Below are 23404 nucleotides of genomic sequence, written 5' to 3'. Positions count from 1 at the left end.
ATGCACGCCTGTCGTTCGTCAGTAGCATCCTTATGACACTTTTATTACATCATATATTAAACGTATTTGTGTTTCCTTGAGGGCAGAGATCAAGCCTTGCTTATCTTTCTCTTCGTCTTTCTTGTTCACACTTTTTAGCTGAGAATAGCGTGTCCTACATAACTGGGTTCTAGTAAACCAGAGTACCTGTTAAGTATGCTGACTCGTTTCCCTGGCAGCCCCTCAAGTTCTTTTCCAGAAGTTCTAATGGGATCCTTTGTTACTGCTCCAGAATGGAGCCAGCATTTGCTGAGAGCCTACTATGTGCCAAGTCCTGTGATGAGACATCTTCCCAACTTTTTCAGCTTTATTGAAATATAATTTAAGCACGTCACACTGCATGTATTTAAAGTGTTCAGACCCATGAAACCATTACCTCATCAAGAGGCAATACATTTCCATCTCCCACAAGGTTTCTTCCTGCTCTTTGTAACCCCTTGTTTTTTCCAGCCCTCTGTCCCCAGACAACCAACGGTATGCTTTCTGTCACTGATTTTATTTTCTACTAATGGAGCCATGTGGTATGTACTCTTTTTGGTCTGGCCTTTTCCACTCAGCTTGCTTATTTTGAGATTCATTTATGTTGTTTTACGTGTAGTAGTTCATTCTTAGTTTATGGCTGAGTAGTATTCTATCATCTGGGTGTGTCTCAGTGTGTTTTTCCATCATGTGTTGATGGACATTTGGGTTGCTTCTGGTTTCGGCTGTTACCAATTGGGCTATTACCAATTAGCATTCATCTTTGCATGGCATCTTATGTCATTTTATTCTCCCAGAAACACAGCGAGGTGTATGGGTACACACAACCCTTTTCTGCAGATGGGTAACCAACTCTCAGGAGGTTAAGTAACTTTTCTAAAGATGCAGCTAGGAAGTGATTGGGGTGCAATTTGAACTCAGATCTCTTGGGCCTCAGAGCTCTTATGCCTCGGATACTGCAAGGTGCTAGACAAGTAGGCATTAACACCAAATAGAACATTCTTGTTAGAAAACTGGTGTTATCGGGTAGGAGGGTGTAAGGATATTCCTCGCCCATATTGTTTTGGCCATCGAAGATTTTTAAGTAGCACTTGATAGGCTTATTTATCATTGAGAAGATGGTCATCTGACTCTAACAAATTGCAAGTTGGAGGGAGGGTGTGGGCCCACTTCCACCTGGTGGCTTAAGCAGGAGGGAGTCGTGCACTTTTACGAAAGTCAGAATCAGAGTGAACGCTGTTTTGTTTGTCCCCTGCTCAGAGCTCAGTGCTACTGTAGATGATATTGGAACATGAAACCCCACTTGTTGGGCTGACAGAGGTGAAAAGCAGCAGGATCCTCAAAGTGAAGCACATAAGCTGCCAAAAATCTCAATTCGGAGTGATTTGATTGGGTCTTAAATTTTCAATTAACTCTGGTCACCAAGGGATGAACCTGCCCTTTGGAGAGTTTCATCACAGATAGAGGCCCATAAAGTGCCACAATTTCTGCAAAATGGTGCCTCATTATCCCTTTTGTACATATGTTTTGCCAGCTTCTCTGTGCCAGGCCACTCTAATACCACTTGAAAGCTACCTATGTCAGCCTCATGAGAATCAGTTGTGTTTTGTACATGTTCGGTGCCAGGGAGGTTGGCACCTGCCTAATGAGGCTAGTGTCCAGGGCTTTATTCTTGCTTCAACCATCTCGTCCTGCGCTGTCTTGTACAGGAGCCACCAGCCAGGTGGCTCTTTAAATGTAGTAATTAAAATTAAGTAAAATTAAAACTTCAACTCCTCTGTCACACTAGCCACAATTTCAAGTGCTCACCAGTCACATGTGGACAGTAAAGGTACAAAACACATCCATCATCATGGTGAGTTCTGTGGGGGCCATGCTGCTCTAGTCTGTTTTCAAGAGAGGATAACTTGGTTCCACGTCTGAATCTGTACCTCTAATTCAAACTAATGTGCCATTTTCATTATGAAAGTTTGCCCGTGGGTCTGCTAGGGACCATAAGATGATAATTCATTGATTCCATAGATACTGAATGTTGACCTGGGGCCAGATTTGCGTCCTGAGGACATATGGGTGAACCAGACAGGAGGTTTTCCAAGTTGGTTAGTTAGCACAGCTGCCGTAACAAAATACTCCAGACCGGGCAACTTAAACCACAAACATTTATTTTCTCACAGTTATGGAGACTGAAAGTCTGAGATCAGAGGGCTGGCATGGTTGGGTCCTGGTAAGAGCCTTCTTCCTGGTTTGCAGAGGACTGCTTTCTTGCTGTGTCCTCACGTGACTGAGAGAGGGACAGTGAGTAAGCTCTGTTATGTCTCTTTTTATAAGGACATTAATCCTATCGGATTAGATCCCCACTCTTATGACCTCATTTAACCTTAATTCCTTACCCCAAATAGTCACACTGGTTGACACACACAGAATGTTGACTGAAAAGTCAACATCTGACTTTTGAAGGGAGACACATTCAGTCCATAGCATCAGTCTAGTCCGCTAGTCTAGATCAGTTCAAAATCTCTTACAGACGAAGAGCCAGGCAATTGTAGGACTTGATGCTAGCATGATGATGATAGAGGGGACGTGGTAGCCCCTAGTCATGTTGAAAGGGTGTGTGTGTTGAGGAAGACTTGAGATCCACAGGTGGATTTAGAGTTATCTAGACAGAAGATTGAGGGTGGAAGGAGATGATCTTTTCAGACAAAGGGGACAACCTATGGGAGGGTCAGAACCTGACGACAACATTGCATAAGTGGTAAGCTGTAGGCAGTTCCATTTGGTTGGAGTGTGACCTTTGGGAAAAGTAAGTAGAAGCCAAATGAGTAAAGATCTTGGGTCTTGGACTGAGAGTCTAAGCTTTCTCAAGAGTGCTGAAAGGTTTTTAAGGTGGGAACAGGGTGGGTGACATGTCAAATTCACATTCTGGAAAGCCTGGTCTGGGTTTACAGTGAAGGAGAATGGAAGGAGTAAAACTGGGGAAGGAGAAACCATTTGGAAGCCATTGCAGTCATCAGGCAAGGGGCGAAAGTGGCCTCTGTTGAGGGAGTGGCAGTGGGGACGAGAGGAGTGGGTGGGGTCAAGAGAGATTAGGAGGTGGTCCCAGGGACTGAATGGCAGGTGAGGAGGAGTGAGGGACTGGCAGAGTGGATGGCATGCTGGGTGCGTGCCCAGCTGGATACTCAGATTCTGCTTTAAAGTATTTTCAAATAACACATTCACTCTATCATCCAAGTAGCCCTGGGAATCTAGGTTCTCTCTCTCTCTCTCTCTCTGTCTCTCTCTCTCTCTTTTCAGTTGAGGAAATGGTCTTGACAGGTAGTAAGTAGTAAGTGGGACCAGAACCCAGTGTTTTAACTCTCTTCACATAGGATTTTTCAACTGCACATGAAAGAGAGTTCAGCGCCAACCTGTCTGGCCTGCTGAATGGTGTCTGTGTATTTGTTTAAATAGCCCTATTAAAGGTATAACTTATGAGCAATGAAATACACCCATATTAAGCATGTGGTTTGATGAGTTTTGATAAGTGTAAGCACCCATGGAACTGCCACCACACTCAAAATACAGAATTTTCCCATCACCCCAGAAAATCCTCTCATGCCCCGCCCCCCAAGCCCGTGCTCCAGATTACTGCTGATCTGCATTCTGTCACCGTTAGTTTTGCTTCTTATAGAATAATGTAGCGGTGGGATCATTTTTTGTGTCTGACTTCTTTAACTCAGCGTGCTGCTTTTGTGATTCATCGGTGCCGTTGTATGTATCAAGAGCTCATTCCCTTTTGTTTGTGAATGATACTCCATTATCTGGTTGTGCCACAATTGGTTTCATCATTCTTCTGTTGAACATTAGAGCTGTTTCCCATTTGGAGCCATTATCAAAAAAGCTGCTATGAACATTTGTGAACAAGTCTTGTGTGGACATATGTTTTCATCTCAGTTGGGTAAATAAGGAGGAGTGGAATTGCTGGATTATTTGGTAAATGTATGTTTACCTTTATATGGAACTGCCAACTGTTTTCCAAAATAGTTGCACCATCCAACATTTCCAACAACAATGCATGGGAGGTAAGAGTTAGTAGCTTCATTTTTTATATGTGATAATGAGAGCCACTACGTATTCAGTATCTCATGTCGTATTAGTCCATTTTAAAAGCTAACAACAATCTCAGGAGGTAGGTGGTTACCTTTGTGGTATAGAGGAGTAAATTGAGATCTTGAGTTTCAAGGGGTTGTAAAAGCTACTTGCTCTAGGCCAGCAAGGTGTTGGGTGTTTGTAGCATATCCCGCCATCTTACGGCACAGTGGAGCCATCACTTTGGGCTCTCTTAGTTCCTGAATCTCCTGCACACTGGCTGGGTTGAAGCGAAATTGAAGTGCTTCGACCTGAAAAAGTTGAAAAGTATCTCCTGCTCCATTGCATATCTTTTTCAATTCATCTTATTTCTCCTCTTAAATTCTTGCTCATAAAGCATGTCCCATGACATGCATTACAATTTCTAAAATTAGTTCACATTGCCACATTTAAAAAATTCCCATCTTTGTGGTTTTCCTGTCTGACAGGTCTTTAAGAACTGACCTTTGGGATTTTTCTTTGACGTTGTGCTGACTAGGATTTTGGCTGCCAGCATTTTAGCCTTAAGCTCTGTATCTAAATTTTGGGTGGTCATGATAATAACACAGGATGACATTCATTATTCAAAACATGCAGATTGTGCACTGAATCATTTTAGGGTCCAGTTTTTATTTAACTTCCGGTCTGGGTCACCTTAGCCCTCACTGCAACTGCAGAAGCAGCTGATAATCATTGTCTCTTTAAGTTGTCCTTTTAATCTGTCTCTACAACCAAGAAAAAAAGCTAACCTAAAAAATATGGATCATAATTTATATTGAGGCCTAAAAATTACAGATCAAAGTGTTTGGGGGCTATTGGGTGCCTAACAGCTGGTTATATGTCCCAGCACTGTGAGCCTGTCCGATTTCATGGATCATGAAGGGAGGTGATAAGCAGGGTCTAAGATATCAATCGAAATAATGTTAACCTCCAGAGAAAGCTTTTAGAGCGTATCATTTTCTTAAAATAGTAGTTCTCCAACTTGAGGGTGAATCGGAATCACCAGGAGGGCTCATTAGAAGAAGCCCAGGCCCCGGCCCCAGAGTTTCTGATTCTTTAGGTCTGGGGCAAGGCTGGAGAACCTGCGTTTGTAACAAGTTTCCGGCTGATTTTCTTTTATCTGAGTGGAGATGGCAGAAAGAAAAAGGTATTTTTTTAGAGCAGAAAATAAAGTCAATGAATCCTTACATACCTAACTATCTATTGTCACCTACTCATAATTTATTTCCAAGTAGCTTGTAATATATTTGGAAGGAGAGGCCGTACTCCTAAGACAAAAATTAGTACCAGTGGATACATTGCCTCTCAAACTTTGCTTAAAAAATTCCCATGCCCACCCTACACCCCAGACCACTTCAGTCAGCCTTGGGGAAGGGACCCAGACGTCAGTATGTTTTGCAGCTACGGGTGAGGCCAGTATGCAGCTATGGCTGAGAATGCGTGAGCGTGTATCAGGTGCTAGATGGTTGGTGTAAGTGTGGGTACTCCCACTGGTTACCCTCAGGTGGGTCACGTGTGCTGAGATTTTGTTTCCCTTCAGCCTTTGGACTGATGGATTCTTCTGCAGGTTGCCTCCAGTTCCCTGATGACTGGTTTCTTTCCCCAGAGTGCTGAGCGATTGTGTGACATGGTGTAGACTGGGAGGCCCTGGAATAAACAGTTGTCCTCAAACTTTGGCAACGCGAGAATCACGGGATGTAGATTGCTGCACCCCTACCCCTGGAATTTGTCATTCTGAAGTTCTGGGGTGGGGCCCAAGATTTTGCATTTCTAGCAAGTTCCCAGGCGATGCTTCTTCTTGGGTGTTGCTGCCTCAGGGACCACATTGAAAACCACTGGGTTAGGCCATGGGCAGTGAACACAGTGGACACAGGAGGGAAGGATGGATTTGAGGATGGGAAGCTGCACTGATGGGCTATAAGGGTTTACAAGGCAGTTTTTGGGTGCAGGTGAAAGGAAGAGAAGTGAGAGATGGGTTTAGGGGCCAGTTTCTTGCTGCCTAGTGGGTTTGTAGCCAGTGGCCTGGGGTCTGCAGATAGCCCCTCCTTGGCTCAGAGGCCTTGGCCCACTCATTGAGGGCAGGAGATCATAGCCAGGCTCTCGGGACAGTCAGAACTGTGGCTCTGGCCACAGGTGTAATACTCTGGCCAGGTGTGTTGGGGGCCCAGTTACAACCCCAACATCTCGATCGACCTTTATTTTCAGTTGCGTGGCTCATCACATTTAGCTTTAACTATGCCACCTTAGAAGATCTGTAGGCTGTGGTTGTGCCCCACCAGTCATGTGTCCCAGCCTCTTCCTTGGCTCTTTTCTGGAAGCCTTTGCCTTAATTAAGTCTCCACCACCTCTGTTCCCTGCACCCCTTTTCTGTTCCTTTGCTTTGCCCTTCCCAGCCTGACCAGGCCCCATACAAATGAGCTCAAGTTGAAAACCTAGAACAAGTGTGAATGGATGAGCTTGAGTCTGTGATAGATCAGGGAGTTGGCTAGGCATGACACTTGGCTGCAGGGGCCTACAGTTGTGGGTCCCCCTTTACAGGGAAGCCCAACACGGTAAAGTATGGAAAGTAAGGAAAAGAACTGGGGGATGGGGTGGTTATTTGCATTACAGGAGGATTCTTGGTTTAAAGTGGGTTTCATCATGGGGTTCCTTTAGATGGAGCCTCAAGTGCTCTGAAGTGTTTGTTTTTCCATCCTTAATGAGGTATTTATTACCTCTCTCTAAATATGATACCTGCAGCTTTAGAACATAACAGATTCATCTATAATATTTGCAGCTCTTCAGCTGAATTGAACATAAAGTCACTGATGTCAGGTTTTTTGTTTTTTTGTTTTTGTTTTTTTCTGGGTAAAACAAATAGACCAACCAACCTTGAAGCAAAATGTCAGAAGCCATGAAGTGGGGGGGGGGGGGGGGGGGGATAGAAGGCAGGCCCAAAGCAGCCCTTGATGTTACAGCATAAGGCAGGAAGTCCCCTGGTCTGAGTTGGGGGTAATGGCTTTTTACATTCCCTAAACCTTACGCTCATCCCTGAGGGAGGGTCCTCCTGCTGCAGCCCTTAATCTTAATATCAGAACTGTTCTACTCCTGTGCCATCTCTTGACTCTCTGAGGATCCCTGCAGATGATGAGATTGTGACAGGAGCCATGGACCTGAATGATGATGTTATCATTATTGTAACAATAACAACAGTACTAATAGGTAATCAGCCATGTACCATGCTCAGTGCAAATTAATCCTCACAGGATCTTGATTTTGCAGACGAGTAAACAGAGCTCAGAGAGGTTACCCAAGATGCCTATGGTCACACAGCAAATATGTGATAAGGCTAGAATCAGAACTCAGACTTGCCTTCTTCAAATCCTTTGCTCATAAGTAGCGTTGACTGTACCATAGGTTTCTCTGGTACAGTTTGAGGCTTGGTAGACTGTGGCCTGTCATTAAAAGACCCCATTGTGACAGCCCTCCCTTCAATTGAGCCCTGCTCTAGGAAGAACTGTATGTTTTGGTGAATGATGTAGTGGAGATGAAAATGGCAACTGATTGTTATGCTGTATGGGGTAACGCACAGGTTCATATGCTTGAACTCAAGTAATCCTTACAACTCTATAGGTGATTTTTCAGTCTTGTGGTATATATAGATGTAGAGGCTCATTCACAGGGTTGTTGTGCAGGGGACAGCTTGAACTTCAGTCTTCTGACTCCATGTGACCTGTGATCTTGCTGCTGCCCAGGACTTTCAGAGTCTGGGGCTTGGAAGCCATGTGAAGATCACACTGTCCATCGCCTATTGAGAACCACTTTCTTCTTTGGCAAAATCACGAATGTGGTTAATAACCCACTAGAGTATAGTGTTGGCTTCCTTTCGCTGCTGGTTTTAAAATAGGGCTGTTTGACCTCTAGCTCAGATTTGGAAGGCCAAGTCTGAACTCGGGTACGTGTGGATGGCTGCCACTTAGTCCCAGTTTTGTCACTATGCCAAGCTCAGAGGTTATCCTGTGCTGAATATAGACTCCTCCTTTGCTGAAAATAGTATGTGCAATAGGGTAGGGAAACATTTTTCTTTCCTAGAAAATCGCTCCTTGCTGCTCTAGGTAGCATCGACTTCTGTGAAACCATCTGTTCCTTCCAGTATAATTTCCAGACTATTAGATTAAACAGTTTCTCCTGACCCACTTTCGGCTTCTGTTTCCTTTCACTGTTCATTAATAAATTGTGTAGCAGAGTTTTCGTGGAGAGCGTGTGTGTATATTTATTTAATTTCAGTTTGGGCAACAGCAATTGTTGGGTGCTGTGAATTTATTTAATTTCCTACCTGTGTTTCATTTTTGTTTCAGTTTCTGTAATTGCTCTGAGTCGGTTGCTTTTTTTTTGTTTTGTTTTTAAGACTCATGAAAGGAAGTCAGCAGCATGAGTTATGAGTTGAGGTTCTGGTTGGGAGGTGTGCTAAAAACAGACCCTGTTTTTATACTGAAGACGCAGAGTGGTAAGGAAATCGGTTCCCATAAAACATGTCTTACTGCAGATAAATATGCTTTTACAGAGTTTGTGGGGATTTTTAAAGATAAATGAGATAATATGCATGACATGGCTTTAAGCTTTTCTGAGCAAAGCTACGATGTGCGTCTTCTGTATTATTGCTGCTTTTGATAAGGCAAGCAAGTCTATTAGTATTAATGTTATTGTTAAATATTCACTAATGGAGGTAATAAGATTAGATTTAAGAGGAAGGAAGGCATTCTTTGCATTCCTTTCTTAATGTAAAAATTCTTCCTGCTCTTTTCCCAGCTAGTCTGAAGCCAGACCAAGAAACAACACTCAGTGTTGTGAGAGGAAAAGCCCAAGTTTGTATGTGTGTGTCTGTGTGCAAGCAGTAAATTTCAGCGACTTAAGTCTGCCTTCAGTGAAATGAAATTTCTTGGTGATGACTGTTATCTGTCAGAGCAAAACCAAATTATTTTTCTGCAGAATTCATAAAAGCAGCGCTGTAGTAGCGGGAATAATTTTTATCAAATTTGGTTAAAATGAAACAGAAAACAAGTTAATGTTCTATGTGTTCTACTAATGTTACTAGCAATATTGCTTCAAAGACTTTTTATAAAGAAGCTTTCTCCAGCACTTTGACCAGACTTCACTGATGCTTCAAAGAAAGGAGGCTTGTTGAATGTTGTCTATGAAATATTTTTGAAAACAACTCTGGTATGAAAAGGTAGAGGATTCTGGCTTCAAGTTGGATGTCACTATCATCATGTCTAGAAAGTCATTTGCTCAGTTCTGTGCTTTAGACATATTTCAAGCTGTTCTTTATTTACAGGCCAGATCTTTTGATAAATAAAAATTACATAGGTGATGGGTACCTGCTACACTTACCAGCAGCTGAGATGTTTTCCCATTTTATTGCATAAACATACTTTTCAGGTACATACATAGGATTTATTAGGAGGAGGATACATTAGTTTGATAGTCTTCTTCTCCAGAGAGGAAGGGGATTATTTCAGTTGGGTATCCCAGGTGTAAATTCAGAATTGTGTAGTAAGCATGAACACAGTATGGCACAATTTGGACAAAAGTCTTGCTTTTGACCCAAGACTGGTAACATATTCCTACGGGAGCTGGCATACTTAGTGGGGTGGACTTTCCTTAATGGAGAAAGCAGTCTTTTCTGATAAGCTTATTCAGTAAAATTAATTCATTGGATATTTATTGATTACTTGCTCTTTGTCAGGGCGGGGTCCCTCAGTGTAGGAACCAATGTCTAAAACATTCCATCCAGTTCTACATTATTAATGTCCTACCCCAGGGTCTGGTTTCTCTGGAAACCAGTTCAATGCAGGCACAGCCTTTATAGAGTCTGTGTTTTATCTTGGAAAAGCATCTGCTTTGACTTACCGTGATCTATCTTTGACTTGGTGGGTGCTGCATGGCTGGAGATTTGTCTACTGTGTGGTGGGCACAGGAAGGCCCTGGAAATCTCAGACCAGGTCTGATCCCTGGGCCCACCAGCCGCAGTGTGGGAAAACCCCTGGGTTAGTGCCTCAACCAAACCGGCTTCCTGGAAGTGAGGGACTTGCCTGGGCTGCTCATGCCCACATCCGAGCTTCTGGGGACTTAGTAGGTGCATCCAGGATGCCCTGGGTTTTAGTCTGTCATGCCTTTCTCCGTAAGCAATGGTCTGCTTGGCCAGGCTGAGATAAGCTTATGAAAAAAAGTTACTGCTGGTTCTTCCAATAGCCTGGGCTGAGTTAATTCCAGGACCAGGACTAGGGACAGGGGGAAGGGCACTGAGGGTTTTGAGGATTGCCTTGTTTTATCCCCCAAATTGATGGCCCATCTGCTCCTTTTCTTACCAGTGTTTCTTATGAATCTGGAAACTGTAAATTAATTCTTATTTCTACTTGGCAGTACTTACTGTGGACTTTATATAAATGGATTAGACCAAAATAACTAAAATCTAAGGAAAAAAAAAAACAACAACTATCTTTTCTCCTAATAGCCTTTACTGTCTTTGCTATAAAGTGAGAATTCAGATGTGGCTTAAGGCAAGCAATGGGGCTAGTGCCCCAGACAGGTGAAGGAACCAAGGTTTTGTTGTTCAAACTGGGAGTAATATGAGTTGAGAGCAAGGTTAACTGAGGTAAAAACAAAAACAAAAACTTTAAACTCAAATTTTATGCTTACTAGTTGCATGATATTAAACAGCATGGTGCACACCCTCCAAGATGGCCTCCAACAACCCTCCTGATGTTTAAGCCTTTGTGTAATCCCCTTCCCTTGAGCGTGGAAGGACCTAATGACTTATTTCTAGTGAATATGATACCATAAAAGTAATGGGATGTCACTTCCGAGATCAGGTTACAAAAAGACAGTGGACTCTCTCTTGCTCTCTTCCTCACTTCCTCTGAGTGAAGCCAGCTGCCATTTTGTTAGTTAGCCCAGTGGAGAGACCCACATGGCTAAGAACTTAGAGATGCCACCTGCTAATAGCCAGTGAGAAACTGGGCCCTTGTCCAGCAGCCCTGGAGGACTTGAGCCCTACAGACGCACAAATGCATGAGCTTGGAAGTAGATTCTCCCTTAGTGGAACCTTGAGATCCCTTCAGCCCTGGATGATGCCCTGAAGCCACCTCATGATAAGCCTTGAGCCAGAGACACCCAGCAAAACTTCACCTGGATTCCTGACTCACAGAAACCGTGAGGTAATAAATGTTTGTGTTTTAAGCCGCTAAATTTAGGGGTAATTTATTACACATTATTACATAACTAATATAGGCAGTTCATGTGAAAAGCTTTGTTCTGCTAGGATAGGTAGGATTGTAGAGTCGTGGAGAGCACAGACTCTTTGTTTATTTTTCTTTCTTTCTTTCTTTCTTTCAACTTTAAGTCCAAGTTAACATATAGTATAGTAACGCTTTCAAGAATAGAGTTTAGTGATTCATCACTTACATATAACACCTAGTGCTCATCCCAAAAAGTGCCCTCCTTAATGCCCATTGCCCATTTAGCCCATCTCCGCACCCAATGCCCCTCCAGTAACCCTCAGTTTGTTCTCTGTATTTAAGAGTCTTTTATGGCTTGTCTCCCTCTCTGTTTTTATATTATTTTTGCTTCCCCTATGTTCATCTGTTTTGTATCTTTTTTAAAAAAAACTTCTTTTAATGTTTATTTATTTTTGAAAGAAGGAGAGAGAGAGGGGGACAGAGTATGAGTGGGGGAGAGGCAGAGAGAAAGAGAGAGAGACAGACAGACAGACAGACAGAATCCAAAGCAGGCTCCAGGCTCTGAGTTGTCAGCACAGAGCCTGACATGGGGCCCAAACGTATGAGCTGTGAGATCATGACCTGAACCAAAGTCGGACACTTAACCAACGGAGCCACCCAGGCACCCCCATCTGTTTGTATCTTAAATTCCACATAGGAGTAAAATTATATGATATTTGTCTTTCTCTATTATTTCATTTAGTATAATGCACTCTAGTTCCATCTACATTGTTGCAAATGGCAAGATTTCATTCTTTTTCATCACTGAGTAATATTCCATTGTGCATATGTGTGTGTGTGTGTGTGTGTGTGTGTGTGTGTGTGTACGTACATCACATCTTCTTTATCCGTTCATCAGTTGATGGACATTTGGGCTCTTTCCATACTTTGGCTATTGTTGATAGAGCACAGACTTCAATTTCCATTTCTGCCACTTACTAAGCTATGTGACTTTGGGAAAGTTACTTAACCTCTCTGTGCCTCAGTTTCCTCATCTGTAAACAGGAAATGTAATAGTTTTGGATTTCAGATCCTATATTCCAGGAAGACTAGCTTGAAAGAGGTGGAAATGGGTATTAATTGACAGAATCCACAGTTTCTGCCCCAGTGAGCAGAAAGAAGGGGCCATATTGGTGGCTTTTGTGATCTTGTACCTCTTAGACTCCCAGATCAGGTGGCTGCCATTTAGCTGAGGCCATTTTTCCAGAGGAAGAGGCAGCCAACACACAGCACCTGAGGGATAGGTGCGCAGGTCTGTTAGTCTGGAAGCAAATGATTAGTGTTCATTTTTCTATCCTTGCCCTTTCTTTGATACCATGAGCCATGTCTGTAGCATCTCTCCCATTTCACGCCATAGGCCCTGTTGAGCAGAGAATATCTATTCTCAAGACTAAATTATATGTTTAAGAAAAGCCTTCTGCTTTGACCACAGTTATTCATTAGCTTGGATGTAAATTACTAAGCCTGCCTTCAAATTGTGAAAGTCAAGATTTGTGGCATTTAAACATATTGATGAAATGCAAATGCTCTGTGGATACCCTTCCACAAAGCCCTAGCACTTAGATAAGTAAATGACATAGAAGGAGCTGGAAGAGATGGGCATCCAAAGCCCTCTCTTAAATTTGCAAATTGTTCTTTACAGGATTCTATCATCTGGTCACCCCCATCAGTAGTAATAATGTTTGGCTCCTCCCAAATGTCCCCAGTTCACTGTGGGCTGGTTACTTGTAGATGCAACTAGATTTTTTTTTCTCCTTTTTTCTTTCTCTCTTTCCCTTCCTTCCTTCCTTCCTTCCTTCCTTCCTTCCTTCCTTCCTTCCTTCCACTAGATCCCTCTAATTCAGATACATATTCTAAAAATTAGTATCAAATTTTTTGTCTGAATAAATAAAAAAATACATATAAATGATACTAGCTGTCCTCAATGTTTGAGAGTTTCTTGTGTCTTCTTGCTGTTTTCATTTTATCTGCTCTCTAGCAGGAAAATAAAATTGCATTCGATTGACATACTCTCCTGCTGGGAACCCAAGATATATTACACCCTTTCTGTGTGTTCCTAGTTGTGATGAAATGGTGGAAAATCCCTGGCAACCTTAAATAAGATAGACACCAGCGATTTATCCAGAATTGGGAAGGAATATAATAATTTACTCATTTTTTCCCCATTAAAGAAACACCATAAAAGTTGAGGCAGCTGATGCCATGTGAACACCAGTGTGCTTTAATAGAGACCCATTAATAATTTACCTTAATAGTGTAATAGTTGCTGTTTTTGTGACCAAAAATTTGTTTCAACCCCTGCTTTATGGATGAAAAGTAGGATCAATTAATATTGAGTGATGATAGCCTCCCTGCAGAGAGAAAATGGGAAATCTTGGTGTCGTCATCCGCCTTGCGACTAAGAAATAGCTTTTCTTAATTGTACGGAACAGAGAAACCCAGGGGGATGTAATTCATTTCTCTCCAGCTTGCAATGTAAATTGAAAGTAAAGAAAAATAACCACATACCAGAGTGGGGATGTGAACTCAACTACTAAGTTATGTCTGACTTAGAGGATTTTCTGGAAATGAGTGGACAGTTTTTTCCCCCAAGATGGAGCATCTCCTTCCACAATGGCATTGCTCAAGTATCTCTGATATCTCGTGACCAGAGGGTTTCTCTCCGATGGCAGTATGAAGTCTCTTACTGGAAGTCTCTGCTCCCACATCTTCTCCCGGCTTATCCCTTCTTCTCATCTTGTCTCTGCTTAAATTCCACCTTCTCAGAGAGGTCTTCTCTTAGGACTCTGGCTAAAATAGCCACTTCTCTTGCCCCATTCACTTTTATCCTTCACTCCCTGCTTTACGTTCTTCATGGAACGTGCCGTCATCTGAATCTGTTTTATTGTTTTGATATTTTTTATGGTATCCCCCAACCATAATGGTAATTTTTTATGGTATACCGTAATTTCCACCATAATTTTTTATGGTATCCCTTACACCATAGTGTGAGCTCCAGGAGGACCTGACTTCCCTTGTGTATTGCTAAGCCCTCAGAGCCTTGATGCTAAGGGTGCTTGTTAAATGACTGAGTGAGTGAATGAATGATGAGTGTAAAAATTCCATAATGCAAAATAATTTAAAAATTCTTGGACGTGAAAAAAAAATTCTTGGATATGCACACCAGCCTTCTTTTAAGGTATATTCACTTCAGGTAGATGACACAATCTGAGTTGATCCCCTGAATGTGGATTGGTGCCATTACCCTTATATATTTGTGCCAATAGCCAGAAGTCCCACAATGCAGTCATTCCATGGGTATCATTTTTCTGCAATATGCTCTTATAGAAATGTATATCCTTACAGCAGTGGTCACAATTTCTTATTTGTTCTGTGCCTTTTCCCTTGCTGAATTTTAAACACCTTGAGGATAGAAGCTGTTTCTATCTCATTAACTCTCTACCCTCTGCATCTACCACTGAGCTACATGAAGCTGCTTCTGGGAGTAATGAAAGATGCTGGAGGCTGGAACCAGCTGCTGCCACCAGGAGGAAGTGCCACAAAGAGAAGGAGGCCCCTTCTCCCCTCTCCTGCCAGCTAATCTCCATCTGGAGCCCCCACTGGTAGAACCTAATAGGAACCTAAAAGGCAAGAAGGAATGCCATTTTCAGAGTGCTGGCTCTCAACACATCAGGGTCTAGAAGGGTGGATGGACCTGAGTGACAGTGACCGAATGACCAGCACAGTCTACCCCTTCAGATTCTCGGCATCCAGATGTCTTTCTGCGCATTTTTAACTCGACAGGACAACACAACAACTTCGTTTCTGCCTAACAAGACGTAACTGCTCTTCGTACAGTGCTCTTGCTCTTTCCCCAAGAAGGAGAGACACAGTGTCCTTCTCCGGGTGACATGAGTGATTTTTCTACTTCAGTCTGTAAGATACAGAGTGTTCAGATGGGACTGGAGCAGCTAGAAGAGGCTTCGGTGTTGCTCAGACATGGATGCCTTGACTGTGAGGACTTGGCCTCTGCCCTGAGCCAACACTTCACCTGACTGGGGTTTATCACCTCATAGAATAATCTAGGAATCTAAATCCTTAGTGGCCTTGAATCCCTGTTGCCTTAATTTTCCAATATTTATTCTTGGACATGAAGTAACAAGAGGCACTCCAGAGACTGCCTTGGGTTCCATTTTTTGGCAATAATCTAGTTTCCCTTTGGAAATCAGGATCACTTGCCCCAGCCAGTACATTTTGGTTCTGTGGCATTCATAATCCAAAATGGCCAAGGGGCAGAGTCACCTGCCAGTTCATTGAAACCATTGCTAAATTGTCTGGTAGAAGTATTCCTTCCTTGAGAACCATGACCTTCACACCAGCAGCGCCAAGAGTTGTATGGCCAGGAAGCAAAAAAATCTGTTAGGAAGAGGAGCCATTCCTTCTTCCACCCGTTGGTTTTTACAATGAAATAGAACTGATTTTGCTTACATTCCTTGTCCTGAGAGAGTGAACTCCCAACTTGTCAGGATGTTGTCTCCCCATCTGGTTCCACAGGGAATGTTGGGCCAATAATTGGTGTTTTTTTGTTTTTGTTTTTGTTTTTTTTTTTAATTTCAAATCATGTAAAGATTTTTCCAAACATAGTGGTGGCTCAGGCTCTTTCAACTTCAACTGTGCATTTCATGGTGAATCAGTAGTTTAAAAATTGCATTGGATAGAAGCCTATTTTTTTGGCCACGTCTCCTTGAGTGCTTTAAAGAGGCCATCAGATGCCCAAAGATGTCCAGTCCATTGTTCCTAGTATCACTCATCACCATGGGACTGGCTGTCTTTCTGGGGGTGTGCTGGCATCTTTCTCATGGCCCCAGGGCCATGTTTATCTTGGAGGGAGGAGGGAGAATAGCAGCAGCATTAACTAATTAGTCAACAGCTATTTATCAGTCCATCCTCCCTGCACATCAGGGAATAGTGCTGGTTGGGTGATTAAAAGCAGGGACTTTGGTGGGCACAGATCTGGGGTGAGGCCAGAAGACCTGGTGGGAGACCTGTCTCATTTACTCTGTGACCTCGAGTAAGTTACTCAGCACCTCTGGGTCTCAGTTTCTTATCTGTAAAATGGCAATGTATTTCTCCTAAGTTGTTGGAATTGAATGAAGTCATCAGACATGGCATTAGGTAGGCCCATAGATAAGACTCAGTAAATGGTATTATACCAGATGCAAGGAAGAGTCAATGAAGAATCATGTCCCTGAGGGCCTGACAGGATTTACTGCCCAAGACATGAATGATTTAAATGATTCTTTGGACCCTCATTCCCTCATTTGAAAAATGAAGTTGTTTGTCCTAATTGATCCTTCTCCAAGGTCCCATCCACTGCTGGGATGCTGACAGACAGTGGTTCACTGCACTGAGTGAGTAACTGTGAGATACAACGGTGTGGAATGCGGCACAACCCAGGGCGTGAGGATCATAGGCATCAGTTGAGGAGAGGTCAGGGTTCACAAGGGTGAGGGCAGCCCTGAGGCCCAGGGTGATACCCCTGAGGACAGGGCAAGATAGAGAAAAGTGGGGTGACTTTGAGGAAAAGCTCCCCCTCAGAGGTTGAAGGCAACTGGGTTGGGGGAAATAGTAGTGCTTCATATTAATAGAGGGATTACAGAAGAATGCAAAGTGCTTTTGTGGCTCTTACCTTATTTAATCATTTGATAATACGGAACTCTGGGTCTTACAAGGTTTATCTGTAGGTGGGATAAGAAGAAAATCAGTTTGTTGAAATTTGGTACCTTGCAGCACCTCCAGTGACCTGGTGTCACGGCATCTGGCCCAACTTTGGAGCTGAGGTAGGTTGCTCTGGCCAACAGTGTTGTAGTGGGTTGTGCTAAAGGAATAGACAAGGTAATTGCATTCTGAAAATCTTATGTGTGTGCGCTCACACACAATAAGAACTAGGTGTTAGCAGTGAGGGCATTTATCACCAACAGTGATTTTCTAACAGCATTTAGAGGGGAGAGGAGGCTCTCAGATCACCCCACCCAAGTGTGACCCTGGGCAGATGAAGGAACTGAGACCAACCTGGTGGCATGCCAGCCCCTGGAAAAACCCAGATTTCTTGGTGACTCCCAGTCTCACCATGGCCCCAGATTGGCCACATACCCCACCTTTTCATCATTTAACGTTGTGTTAATCAGTTCGGGTTCAGATGTCCCCTCCTGTGTTGTTAGGGAACCAACTAAAGACCTGTGCAGGTCATTACGTGTTGAGACAAAGTCTGCCTCTTTCAAACAGGAAATCACGTTCTCCTGGATTTGGAAACATAACAGAGTGGCTGCCTTGCTGAGGTTCTACGCCTCAGTCAGGCCAGGGGTTCCTTGTAATTCCAGAACATTCAAGCTGTTCTCTCATGGATGCCTCCTGGCCAGTCTTCCCACATACATCTGTCAGAAGCTATAACCGCTGGGCTTCTCCGTGTTCTCCCTTCTGTCTCTTGCCTCAGTTGTTTGACTGGAGTCTTGTTCTGAGACATTTTTTAAGGTTTTAGTTTCTTCTCCTCACCAAATGAGGCCCAGGACGTTGGCTCATAGCTCAGATTTGTATCTACCTGTGTAGATGATCTTTGTTGCTCTTATATATCCAGTGTTTAATGAATTCCTGTATCTCATTTCTCAAACTCTGTCCTCTGTCACAGGAAGGAGAGCTCTGTGGGGAGAGACATATCATCTCTCTCAGTGGCTCCGCACCCTAACACTTACTTTTTTAAAGGCAAAATCCCAAATTTCATAAGGTTATAACACTTCTTATGTCATTCAGGCAAAGAAATGTGACTTTCCCTCCTAAACTAGGCAGTTGTTTTTTTATGGCTTAATGCTTTGTCAGCTGTTGGGGAAATGAAAAGGGACAGAAAAGAAAAACAGCAAATACAAGAAACATAAGCAAGAGGTGCTTGGTTCTCCCACACCCACGCCATCTTCCACAGCTGCACAGAGACCCTGTATAAAGATGCTGTTGGTGGGTATGTGTCCGGTGAATTCTGAGGCTCTGTGGGGGTGCTGATGAAAATGGTTGGGAAAAAAAAAAATAATAAACCACTCGCGTAAATCTCCCAGGGTCACCTTTTAAAAAGAATGGCGCCTTTCTTTTTTTTTTTTTTTTTTTTCAACATTTTTTATTTATTTTTGGGACAGAGAGAGACAGAGCATGAACGGGGGAGGGGCAGAGAGAGAAGGAGACACAGAATCGGAAACAGGCTCCAGGCTCCGAGCCATCAGCCCAGAGCCCGATGGGGGGCTCGAACTCACGGACCGCGAGATCGTGACCTGGCTGAAGTCGGACGCTTAACCGACTGCGCCACCCAGGCGCCCCAAGAATGGCGCCTTTCTAAACCACATCTTAAGACATTTCAAATTTAAAGGAATAAAAGAAAATTTGAAATTAAAATACTCTAATTTTTAGACAGTGTGAGATGGCAGACTTGTAGTTTTTATGTATTTTGCTCATTTTGTAAAACTTTAGGAATTGGAATAACCAATTTACCATTTGTACCTAACAAAAAAAGACCTTTGATAAAGAAGTGACTTTAAAAAGAGGGACGGCTCTGGGCTCTACTCCCAGGTCTGTAACTGATCAGCTGGGCAGTGCTGGTCCAGCCACCTCCCCTCTCTCACCTCCTGTTTATTCTACACTTGACTGTGTACCATGTCACCGCATAGGCCTTGAATGTGAATTTGCACACCAATCCTGCAAGGCAGGTACTATTGTAATTGACATTTTCCTATAGGAAACTCAGGTGCAAAGCACCTGGGTAAATCATTGAAGGAGACATGGATTTTGTGTCGTGAGGCTGGGATTTGAGCCCAGACTGTCTGACATCCAAGTAAGTAACCTCTATACATACTGCCCCTCCGTCTGCATAAAATCAGCTGTGACATGTGGTCCAATCTTGCTTTTTAAAATGATTTAAGTTGTTATATGGGCATCATAGGGCTTGATTTATAATAACACATTATTATTTGACTTGTTATATATTTATAAAGAGGGTTTTCACCAGAAATTTAGTTCTTGAATATCACTTGTTCCTAGAAGAAAGGTAAAGCATATTTTAAAAACTTGCTTTATTGTGTGGTTTGAGGGAATAGACGAGAAAAGTGGGAAGTACCTGTATTTTTATTTTGTAGGTGTAGCATATGTGAAGCTTTTCAAAGCACTGTTTGCTCACCTCACCTTATTTTAGCTTTAAATAGCTCTGTGAGGTAGGTTGGACAGATATTGAGTGTAGTTATAAAAGTTGCTTTTAAAATCCTTGTCTGGGGGCACCTGGGTGGCTCAGTTGGTTGAGCATCTGACTTCAGCTCAGGTCATGATCTCACAGCTCTGTGAGTTCAAGCCCCACGTCGGGCTCTGTGCTGATGGCTCAGAGCCTGGAGCCTGCTTCGGGTTCTGTGTCTCCCTCTCTCTCTGCCCCTAACCCACTCACATTCTGTCTCTGTCTCTCTCAAAAATAAACAAACATTAAAAATTTTTTTTAATAAAAAAATAAAAAATAAATAAAATCCTTGTCTGTAAATTCTTACTTCCATGTCAACTTGGGATTGGTATTCACTGATCATCATTTTTCTTGAGAATGAGTCACATTTTAGATCACATTTTGGAATGATTTTTAGATGATATCCTGGACATTATGACTGTCATGTTGTGGAGACTCTGGGTTCTGTTACATTCCTTTGGTGAAAGTTGATTGTTTGTTTGTTGTTTGTTTGCTTATTTTAGCAGGCCATTTCCTTGATTTGACTCTAATTGCAAACTACCTCCCTTGTGTGGCTCAATCTCAGCCTGGCTAGTTGGAGAGTACTTTATGCATGGTTCAGGGGTCAGCCAGAGATTTGGACAGAGTTTACACACATTATTTGAGGCACCTCATCTCTGGTTTGTCTCTTTTCTGGGACACCCCCCCCCCCGCATTTTCCAGCAGCTGAAGTTGCCTGGATTCTGTTTGTCCAAGCCAGTAATACTGTAGGTTCCTGTCTGAGCTTTAGCCTCCTCTGTGGTGCAGACCAGGACTTGCTCTTAGGCAGAGAGCCATACATAAACTTACTAAGTTTAGTACCTTTCTTCTAAGTGTTGACTCTGCTTCAGTGTGGCTACTTGCCTTGGCACACTCTCCAGTGCCCTCAGATAGTTTTGTTTTGGTTTTTGTGCAGAGCCTATAGTTGTCATCTGCAGGAGAATCAGTCTTATAGGAGCTTCCTCAGCCACAGAAGTAGGGCTGGAAGGAAAAATATTAACATTCCTATTTTATAGACGGACAAGTGAAAGTACCAAGGGACCACATCTCTGAGTCTGTTAACAGAGACCGAATATATCCCTGGGTCTGTAGCCTGGTCCTCTTTTCTCCTGTCTCTTCCCCTCCACCTCTCCGCTCACGTGGATTGGCTTAGTGGTTGAACAAGGGAAGTTTCTTTTCCACTTCAATGCCATTGACAATACACTTGAGGTTCTCCTGCTGACACTGATAAACTGATCACTACTGGAGGGCAGGCACTTTGGGATGCAGTGGAGAGGGCATGTTTTAGAGTCTCTGATAGATCAGGGTTCAAACTTCACCCTGCTTCTTGCTAACCCCGTGCTCTTGAGCAAGTTTCTTAACCTTTCTGTGCCCACAGCAACACGGGGTCATTGTCAGGGTAAAATGTGATAACGTATCTGGAGTGCTTGGGACAGAGCAGACCTTCAGGAAATGTCTTTGTGTCAACAGAAAGAGTCCTTGGGGGGTGTTTTTTCTGTGACTCATTGTCCTATCTTCCTATGGGGCCGGACTTGGCTCTGTGTCCAGTCACTGTTGATAGGTGAGGAGGGAAAAGAATAAGCTTCATGTTCAAGGTGAGCGAGCATCTGCCAGGCCCAAGGCCATCTTCCCTGGAAGTCTGAGGGGTCTCAGAGCAACTGGTCTTCTCCCTGTTTCCCTCCAGGACCCTGCCCTGCCACTCTCCTGGAACTTCACATCTCTAGTTCCCTTGCTGCCTGTGCCAGGCTTTTGTTGAAGGCTGTGGCTCTGCTGTTGCGATGCCTCTCAGCATTGGCTTGTGCTCTCTATTCCCAAGACTGGTGCCCTGGGGTTGTCCTGCCTGGATAAGTGTAGCAGCCTTGCAGCTGGCTTCCGATGGCAACTCTTGCTCTTGTGGACTTGATAATGATGATACCACTGTGGAATACTTAATAGTAACAACAACCAGGGCACTACAACCACAGCCAGCTTACATAGCGTTTGCTGGACGCCAGGCACCGTTCAAAACCCTTCACGTATACGAACTCATTTACTCCTTCCAACGCTCAGTGAGGTTTGTACTAGGATTATCCCTATTTTACAGATAAGCACACTGCTAGGGAGTAGCACAGCTAGGATTTGAACCTAGGTGCCTAGCTCCAGAAGCTCGAACCCTTTGATGAACAGCCAGATTTTTTTTTTTTTTAATATGTAACCAGGTGGATACCTGTGGGGTTAGAGACACTGTTGTTCTTCTGTTTATTTGGACCTGGAGTAGGCAGGGGACCCAAAGATTGTTAGTGGCCTGCTGCGAGAGGAAACTCCACCTTACTGGCCTGCTGTCAGATGTGGCTCGGGCAGGCTGAGTGATGGGAGAGTGGACCGGCCTTTTGCCAGTGTGGGGATGGCTGCAGGCCTGCCTTCATGGGTCAGCCACAGGAAGGAGAAGCGAACGTACCCTTTTCTGGCTGTGTCTAATTATGTGGCATTTTCTGTTTGGGTGATAAAGATTTAATCACTCCGTTGTACTGGGGCACTGGGGCCTCGTATAAGTCATCTTTTATGATCGGTGATAATTGGCCCAGCTTGAATTGGCTTCAGCTAGTTTCAGTTCCTTGCCGGTTTTATTCTGAGATCTGGTTTCAGCCTTATCTTTTTTCCTGAGTAAAGTTTGTTTTGTTTTAGTGTTGTTTTTTTTTTTTTTAAACTCCAAATGCTGGGTTGTCTGTTCAGCCTTTTTCTTTACCCTGTCACTCTATGTGGGCTGACTTATGCATTAAGCATCTAATCTAAAGATGGTAAAGACACGAAAAAACATCTGCGAGGGTTTTAGTGGCTTGGAAGAGAAAACACCGTGAAAGAGGGAACCCTGCCCCTCATTCCATCAGTGCTGTTAGGATCTGAGGCTGGATCTCAGGGTGGGGCACATTCAACAGCCATGAGGTGTAGACAGACGGCATCTAAAGGAGCCCTGCATATCTACAAGAAACTCTAGACAGAACACACTACATCAAAAATTAACAACAGCGAGGATTTGGAAAATCCTAAAGATAAGTTTCCAAATGAAAAAGATAAAAAGCTTGTCGCCTGAAAGGGAATGAGGTATGAGCCACATAAATTAAGCTGACAGGATTTCTGGAAAGCGAAAAGTGTGCTGAGGCATTGCCAACCGTGGAATATAAATATATCTCACCCTGTTATCGTTCCGGGGTCTGTAGTCTCCGTATTGATGTTTCTGTGCTTTGAGTAAGCACTTCCTGAATGCTCCAGTCTTTGAGTCTAGAGGGCTTGATTTATGAAGAAAAGACGATAATGAATGGAAAAGGTTTCCGAGGAATTCATTTCGGGTTAGTGGGTGTGAGCCAGCGTCTCCCAGCTCCCTGACACGCGGGTGTGGTGGGGTGTGTGCGTGGTGGGGCTTCACGACTGCCTTCCCATGTGGGTTCACTCCCCGCTCAGACTGCCAAGGCTGCTTGCCCTGAACAGCTCTCATCCATTTCTTCCTTCCTTCCTTCCACCGAACTTTGTTTCCCCTCGCTTTCATCTCCTGAAGCTTTTGATGTTATGAACTGCAGTTAGATTTTTGAATCCCTAGGTTCCCTTCCATCTCTTTGGGCAAGTCGACTTTGTGCTTTCCTCTGCCTCACCCTTAGGTCTGGGGTAGGCGTGTGCCTGGCATGTTGAGGAACAGGACGCAGTCTGTGTCGGGGTCCAAGTAGAGAAGGGGGGAGTGGTAGGCAGTGCGATGGCGGGTCGCAGGGTCCGGCCTGGGGGTAGGGCCCGTGGCAGT

At 43.6% G+C, this 23404-nt stretch overlaps 1 protein-coding gene and 1 long non-coding RNA gene across 4 annotated transcripts in view; both read left to right on the top strand.

Moving 5' to 3' along the window:
* The window catches only part of RFTN1 (raftlin, lipid raft linker 1), a 207836-nt gene that overhangs the window by 23428 nt on the left and 161004 nt on the right, over positions 1 to 23404 (top strand). The gene's annotated exons all lie outside the window — the stretch shown is intronic.
* Positions 7048 to 16000, top strand: LOC109491520. Its single transcript, XR_002144921.2, has 2 exons — positions 7048 to 11318; positions 14792 to 16000. It is a non-coding gene; the product is annotated as an uncharacterized LOC109491520 (long non-coding RNA).

This window comes from Felis catus, chromosome C2 (assembly GCF_018350175.1).
Source record: "Felis catus isolate Fca126 chromosome C2, F.catus_Fca126_mat1.0, whole genome shotgun sequence".
Classification (NCBI taxonomy): domain Eukaryota; kingdom Metazoa; phylum Chordata; class Mammalia; order Carnivora; family Felidae; genus Felis; species Felis catus.
This window is presented reverse-complemented; position numbering and strand designations above follow the sequence as displayed.